This window comes from Orcinus orca, chromosome 6 (assembly GCF_937001465.1).
Source record: "Orcinus orca chromosome 6, mOrcOrc1.1, whole genome shotgun sequence".
In the NCBI taxonomy this organism is placed as follows: Eukaryota; Metazoa; Chordata; class Mammalia; order Artiodactyla; family Delphinidae; genus Orcinus; species Orcinus orca.
Window position 1 is genome coordinate 102631001 of NC_064564.1, and position 8842 is coordinate 102639842.

Here is an 8842-nt window from a genome sequence, read left to right on the forward strand (position 1 = left end):
TTGATGTTCACTGAGAGAAGGAGAGTCTCCCAAAAGCAAGCAGGGAAAAAAAAACTTCAAACTTTCTTATACCAGGAAAGGTTAGAATTTTCAAACTTCACCTCATTAAGAATACTCTGCAGTTTCCAGTCCTCTGAAGACCCTCGATAAATATTAATTGAGGGCTTCCCTAGTGGCGCAGTGGTTGAGAGTCCACCTGCCAATGCAGGGGACACGGGTTCGTGCCCTGGTCTGGGAAGATCCCACATGCCGCGGAGCGGCTGGGCCCGTGAGCCATGGCCGCTGAGCCTGCGCGTCCGGAGCCTGTGCTCCGCAACGGGAGAGGCCACAGCAGTGAGAGGCCTGCGTACCGCAAAAAAAAAAAAAAAAAAAAAAAAATTAATTGAATGTGAATTGAATTAAGTAGAAAACCTATTCATGATTTGTTATTTTCCTCAGAGCAATTTAGGGAGCACTAATAGCTGCCTATTACGTTTCAACAATGAAAATTTCTATGTCAGGTATAGAGGAGGGAAAGAAGTGTGACGGGAGAGAGGAGAGATTACAATCAAACAGATCTGGGTTCAAATTCCAATTATGCCATTAAATCTCTGTGTCTTCTCAAAGGACTTATTCAAAGGACTTATTCAAATGAGTCTTGACCTTCTTGCCTGTAAACTGAAGATACTGATATTTATTTTTTAGATATTATGATGTATTATGAGAATAAAATATATAAATATTTTAGACTCTAAGTTAGAATCTACATTAAAGAAATCACTCATCTATCCATACAAGTCATGCCAACATGCCACCATGTCAACATATTCAGACATTTCCATCTCTCTCTCTTTCTGCATTTAAGTATACTTTATTAAAAATAAGTGATTGTTCCCTTCCAAGATTCTCTTTCTGGGCTAATGTCAGGGAATCGATTGTTCTATGCCACTTGAAGACTCTATTTTCACCTCCTACGTTTTCCAGGTTTCTGAGAGCACCAGTCAGTTACATAGGGGATATATTTCTACCTCTGGACTGAAGGATTCCTGGGATTGGGGACTTTTAATGATAAAATCAGGAAAGTCCCAGACAAACTGGGATAAGTTGGTCACACGACTTCCTAGCTTTGGCCCAGTTGAAAAATAGACTCAAGTGTCCCATAGGGAACAAAACCCACTTCAGAACTTACCACATGACAGCAACAGCTGGGAAGAGCAAGCATATCCTAAGATTAAGTTAATCCAAAAGAGGGGGAACTTCCAGGCCAGATGGAAACAGCAATTTTTAACACCCTAATTGTCCAGTAGAATAACAAGGCTCATCAGAAGCCAGACTCCTACTGTCTCATTAATCAGGGAAGAATGGGTAAGAGTGGGAATGAGTAAGAGAAGGAAAGAGGGTCTGGCATGTTTTTCTCTTCAAGAAGTCCCTTCACCCGTCTGTGAGGAACTAGGAAGCAGATTTCTTGTTTAGGACACTACGTCTCTTCCAAGTCTCTATCTAAGATGAGCTGTGACATCGGCATGAATTTGAGACACCAGGGGACTAAGCTTGAGTCCTGGCTTCCCATGATCCCCAGCTGTGTGATCTTGGGCAAGTCATTTACTTTCTCAAAGTCTTAATGGGGAATTTAGTATATAATCTGTTTAAAAGAGCTTTGCAAAGTACTGCATGAATGTTTTGGTTTGTATCATTTAAAGCAGTAGTTGTCAACAACAAGTTGTCCACTCTCCTCCCAGTGGACATTTGACAACATCTGGAGGCATTTTGGGTTGTCATACTTGGGGAGAGGGGGAGAGGGCAGTGTGCTATTGGCATCCAGGGGGTAGAGGGCAGGGATGCCACTCAGCATCCTACAGTACACAAGGCAGCCTCTTATCGCCTCCCAAAAGATAGATGTCCAGACCCAAATTGCATGGGTTGAGAAATCCTCATTTAAAGTTGATCTTTACTAATTGTCTTCTGCTCCACAGTTTAAAGGTAGTATCTGAATAAAAACATTCAAGGGGATTTGTTTTCCCCACGTGATCAACCAGTAATAGTCACCAGTGATTAGATCCATCTCGTATTCTCTTTCGATGCATCCATATTGAGGTGAAGATATTTGATTCCTTGATCTCTTGGCTTTTCCGAATAAAGCGTTTGTTCACGTGCATATGTGTATATGCGTGTGCATGTGTGTTCAGCATCCTCTTGGAATACTGTTTGGTTTTACCTATAAAATAATAGTTTGTGAAAGATCATAACAGGCCTATGAAACTGTAGAATAATAATTTATGCTGGGGAAATGACGCTGTCCAGAGCCTCTTACAGCTGTTGCGTATTTACCAGGATTCATAAAATTTTCACTGATCTTAGTTCATCCTCAGAGCACCCCTGTAAGGTAAGAAGAGCAGAAAATATCAATATTATCCCCATTTAACAAGGAAGCAGACTGATACCCAGGAATTCCATGACTTGCTTAGAATCACAAAGATATTAGGTAGTGAAGATTTCTGTGTCTCAGCACTAGAAAGTTAGCAGGTCTATATATGAAGCCAATATATATATCCCTTTGTGCTAAGATGATTTGTCTTGGTTTAACATTTCAGTTAAAATCAGCAAATGTTGGCTAAGCATGGACACTAAGTTTGGAGAGACCCAAGTGGCACAGTTACTGCCATCAAATTTTCAGAGACTAGTTGAAATTTTTATCTAAATATTGGCTGGATATAATAATGTTAAGTAAAACTGTGTTGATCTCTAAATTACTAGAAGGAACAGATGTTCAAATGAATTTGCTAGGAAAACTGTGTCATCACATGAAAGTTAATTAAAAAGTTAGCATAAATAATTAACTCGTTCCAACATGACATATGTTATATACTAAAACATGCATTTATGCAGATATATTTTGTATTCCCAGTTGGATTTCAAGGCCCTTGAAAGTAGTGATGCTTCTCATATCACATGTGGGATGTTGCCTAGCTCATATTTGGGCCATAATTTAAAGAAAATGCTTGCAGGGAGGAGGGGCAATGACTGAATATATTGAAAAGATGGCCTAGAAAACCAAGGAAGAACTACACTGATAAAGTAATAATTATATTTAAAATGTGTGATGGATTATGGTTTTAAGTGTTTTCTATGATTAATATCACCCTTCCAAAGAAGTAGGGCTCTTTACTGCATTGAATGTATGTATTCCCACTTATATATTAAATTTTCTGTTAGCAAGGAATGGAGAAGAGCCAGACAATTACAGGCTTTGTATTCCAACCCTCTACTTGGAACGTCCTTCAAATGTCCCCTGGGACACTGAAGTAGATTCTTCTCTTTCCCTCACTTATGGGACAGAGTTGTTGTGAAGATCTAATAAGACACCTCTGTTCATGCTTAGCCATTGAGTTGACCATGTAGTATCCTAAATTGGCCTAACTCTCATCCAATTGCCAGTACGTTAAAGGTTCTCCAAGAACCGATGAACTCATCCATCAAGAATATAACCGACTGAGCAGAAAAGCAATTTTAAATAAGCATCTCTTTAAGAAGGAGAAATAGAAGGAGAAGGCTGGTGGGAAGAGGGGTGAGGGGAGATAAAAACATATCAGGAAAGGGGCAGGAAACACCTCCAGTTCTTTGACCCCTCTAGTTTCTCCCTGTCAGTCATGCCCAGACTTCACTTCCTTCTTCCTTCCCCAGCTTAGATTCTGGATGGCCACTTTAAAGGCTTCCTTTATCCAGAAACTATTTTCATTTCCTTCACCATGGAACATTCACTGACCTCTCTGGGGAAACTATCCTGAATAAATCCAAAGATCTTCCTGATTGGTGTTGCCATCTGAACTCTGCTGCTGAACACTGGGAGAATAAATAATTGCCCAGTCCTGTGGACTGAAGCTACAGTAGATTCATAGTCCAAAACCTCACTTTAGCCCTCAACACGGAAAGCAGTGTTTCGTGTTTCCAATCACACTGCTACTCTCAGGCTTCCTCCTTTGCAGCTATTTCACCACCTCCTCTTGGTCTGGAAGCTCCATCAATTCTTTCTTGGCTCTTCACAGATAAACCCTCCTTTATAATAGGAGGCAGCACAGGGGAATTCCTTCAGCATTCTCCCACAAGTCTTCAAGATAAGCTGCCTATCCATCCTCTTTCCTGTGTTCCTCCTATCACAGAAAACATTTGTTTATGTCTCTTCCTTATTCTCTAAAGATAATTCCTTCATCAGAGTTCTGGTGAACTTCTCCAGTACTTTGTCCATTTAGCAACTCCTCATGTGTCATCAACCTCACTCCTCTTTCTCCCATGAACTGTTCCCATCAGCAGTAGAGTTCAGTTCACCCATGTTAAGATATTGAAGTTTCTCTCAGATTAACAAACTACGAAGAAACCTAAATCTTTGTGTCTCCTTTCAAATAGTGACATATTTTTTTCTGCCCTCTGAAGTCAGACTTCTTTAAACATTGTCTGTTCTTCCAGTTTCCTCCTTTCTCATCCTCCATTTTCAATTCTAGCCATTACCATCTTTCTTCCCTTCATTCATTCCTCATCTGAATGGTATACACCAACATGTAATGTGCAATTTGTAAATATCAGTTGATGGATCAAATTTGCTTTGCCCCACCTCTCCACTGTGTAATTAGCCAGTTCATCAAAGACTTCACTGTTGCTAAATCCCATAAATGTTTCTCATTCCTTATATAAATGGTAATTCACAGCATATGACACTGCTGTCCCCATGTCTCCTGGTGTTCTCTTTTCTTTCTATACCAGCTCTATTGAGATACAATTCACACACCATGAAATTTACCTTTTAAAAGTACAATTCAGGGCTTCCCTGGTGGCACAGTGGTTGAGAGTCCTCCTGCCGATGCAGGGGACACACCCGGTCCGGGAAGATCCCACATGCCGCGGAGCGGCTGGGCCCATGAGCCATGGCCGCTGAGCCTGCGCGTCCGGAGCCTGTGCTCCGCAACGGGAGAGGCCACAACAGGGAGAGGCCCGTGTACCGCAAAAAAAAAAAAAAAAGTACAGTTAAGTGTTTTTTTAGTATATTTACAGAGCTGTGCAACACTAATCACTATCTAATTACGGAACATTCACATCACTTGAAAGCAATTTCATATCCTGTAGCAGTCACTTTTAACTACCTTCTACTCAGTCCATGGCAACCACTAATCTACTTTATACTCTTTTGTTTTTGTCTATTCTGGACATTTTAAGTAAGTGAAGCAAATCAGTGTGGTATTTGTTACTGGCACCTTTCACATAGAATAATATTTTCAAGGTTAATTCATACCGTAGCATGTTTCAGTGTATCATTCTTTCCTGGCTAAATAATATTCCACTGTATGGATATACCACATTTGTTTATTCATTTAGCTGTTGATGGATATTTGGTTTTTTCTTTTTAATATCTTTACTGGAGTATAATTGCTTTACAATGGTGTGTTAGTTTCTGCTTTATAACAAAGTGAATCAGCTATACATATACATATATCCCCGTATCTCCTCCCTCTTGTTCTCCCTCTCACCCTCCCTATCCCACCCCTCTAGGTGGTCACAAAGCACCGAGCTGCTTTCCCTGTGCTATGCGGCTGCTTCCCACTAGCTATCTATTTTACATTTGGTAGTGTATATATGTCCATGCCACTCTCTCACTTCTTCTCAGCTTACCCTTCCCCCCGCCCCCATGTCTTCAAGTCCTTTCTCTAAGTCTGCATGTTTACTCCTGTCCTGCCCCTAGGTTCTTCAGAACCACTTTTTCTTTTTTTAGATTCCATATATATGTGTTAGCATACAGTTTTTGTTTTTCTCTTTCTGACTTACTTCACTCTGTATGACAGACTCTAGGTCCATCTACCTCACTACAAATAACTCAATTTCGTTTCTTTTATGGCTGAGTAATATTCCATCGTATATATGTGCCACATCTTCTTTATCCTTTCATCTGTCGATGGACACTTAGGTTGCTTCCATGTCCTGGCTATTGTAAATCGAGCTGCAATGAACATTGTGGTACATGACTCTTTTTGAATTATGGTTTTCTCAGGATATATGCCCAGTAGTGGAATTGCTGGGTCATATGGTCGTTCTATTTTTAGTTTTTTAAGGAACCTCCATACTGTTCTCCATAGTGGCTGTATCAATTTACATTCCCACCAACAGTGCAAGAGGGTTCCCTTTTCTCCACACCTTCTCCAGCATTTATTGTTTGTAGATTTTTTGATGATGGCCGTTCTGACTGGTGTGAAGTGATACCTCATTGTAGTTTTGATTTGCATTTCTCTAATGATTAGTGATATTGAGCATTCTTTCATGTGTTTGTTGGAAATTGTTTTTTTTCCCCTACTTTTTGGCTACTATGAATAGTTCTGTTATGAATATTTGTGTACAAGTTTTTGTGTGGGAATATATTTTCATTTTTCTTGAATATATTCTTAAGAGATAAATGTGCATTCAGATCTTTTGCCCTTTTTTAAATTATGTTATTTGTTTTTTTACCAATGAGTTATAATAACTTTTATATATTTTGGTTATAAGTCCTTTATCAGGGATATAATTTCCAAATATTTTCTCCTAGTCTGTGGATTGTCTTTTTATTTTCTTGATGGTGCTTTTGAAGCAAAAAGATTTTAAACTTGATGAAGTCCAGTTCCTGTAGTTATTCTCTTTTCATTTATACTTTTGGTATCATATCTAAGAAAGGTTTGCCTAACTCAAAGACATGAAGATTTAATACCATATTTACTTTTAAGAATTTTGTAGTTTTATTTCTGATATTCAGGTCCATGACCCAGTTGAGTTAATTTTTCTGTATTGTGCAGGGTCCAACTTCATCCTTTTCCACGTGGATATCCAGTTGTCCCAGCACTATTGTTGAAAAGACTTCTCTTCTCCTTTTGGTTTGTCTGAGCAACCTTATTAAAAACCAGTTAACTGTAAATGTAAAGATTTATTTCTGGACACTCAGTTCTATCTCATTGAGCTATAGGCCTATCCTTATATCAGTACCACATTGTCTTGAATATTGTATCTTTGTTGTAAGGTATGAAATCAAGAAATATGAGTTCTTCAGCTTTGTTGTCTTTTTCAAGATTTTTTTTGCTCTCCTGTGTTACTTGTACATCCTTAGGAGTTTTAGGATTACCTATTTTTCTGTGAAAAAAGGCAGCTGAGATTTTGATAGAGATTACATTGAATCTGTAGTTACATTTAGGAGTATTGCCATCTTAACAATATTAAGTCTTCCAGTACATGAATGTGGAATGTATTTCTGTTTACTTAGGTCTTCTTTGATTTTTTCAACAAGTCTTGTTGTTTCAGTATACATCTGGTACTTCTTTAAGACATGTATTCCTTGATTTTTATTATTTTGATGCTCTGATAAATGGAATTGTTAATTTTCTTTTTGAAATATTTATTGCTAGTGTATAAAATACAATTGATTTTTGCATATTGATACTGTATCCTGTAGCCTTGCTGAACTCACTTATTAGTTTTACAACTTCTTTGTGGATTCCTTAGAATTTTCTATATAAATAGTCATGTCATCTACAAATAGAGATAGTTTCATATTATTCTTTCTAATCTGGATGACTTTTATTTCTTTTCCTTGACTAATTGTCCTAGTTAGAACGTATAGCAAAAGTCAATTAGAAATGGACAGAATGGATGCCCTTGTCTTGTTTTTGATCCTAGGATTTCAGTCTTTCATTGTTAAGCATGATATTAGCTGTTGGTTTTTCCTAAATGCCTTTTAACAGTTGAAAAATTTCCCTTCTATTCATCGTTTGTTGAGTTGTTTTATGATGAAAGAGTATTGAATTTTGTCAAGTCATTTTTAGGTGTGTATTGAGATGACAGTGTGGTTTTTGTCCTTTATTAATATGATATATTACCTTGATTGATTTTTTTAGATATTAAAATAACCTTATATTTCTAGAGTCTTTGAGTAAGGTCAAATAAAGACAAGCTCTGTGAATGGGGTATTCCAGGGAGCTTCCAGGCAGAGCAAATAGTAATAATTCTCTGAGAATGGGACTTTTGGGAGATCTCTAAACTCTGTGCCTACTAGGCTGTGCTTTTCACAGCTACCATGATTATGAGGCTGTTGGTTTTCATGGCTACTGTGTGGGAAGAAGGAAATAGACAAAGGACATGTTAAAATGCCACAAAGCTGCTTGCTGTTGTTACTGAGATTCAGGTGTTTTTCTTCAACAGACACTTCAGATTATTGCAAGCTCTTGGTTAATTTCTAGAATTCTGAAAAGGCTGATTTTGACAGTTTTTCCAGTATTCTCCTTGCTTTAATGGAGGAATGGATTTTCAGAGGTCTCTGCTCTGCCATTCTGGAAGTGATCCTCCTAATTTCCTCTTATCTTTCTGGCTACTCTTATGAAATTTGAAGGCATCCCTCGTAATGTGCCTGACCCATTACTATTGTTTTTGTTTATTTTTCAGGTTTCTGTATTGGACTCTCTTTCCTGCTCTCACAACTTTTATCATATTCTCAGATGTCATGATCCATTGCTGTGGCTTCACTTAGCATCTCAGTGCTAGCAGCTCCACTTTTGTAACTCCAGCCCAAATACTTGCTCTGAACAGCACACTCATGCCTCTGTCTATCAGTGCACCTTGGAGGACCTAGAGGCATCTCAAACCCAGTCTGGCCCAAACTAAGTGCATCATTAACCTTTTTCTCCTTCCTCATATCTGACACTATGGTATGTACACAGCCAAGAAAACCAATAGTTACCCTTGACACCTTCCTTTCTTTAACCCCTCCGGCAAACCGAATGATCATTTTATTTGATCATCCCATTTTTGTGCTTCTTGATCATGTTACTTCTTTTCTGGCTCCTTGTCACATTTAGAATTG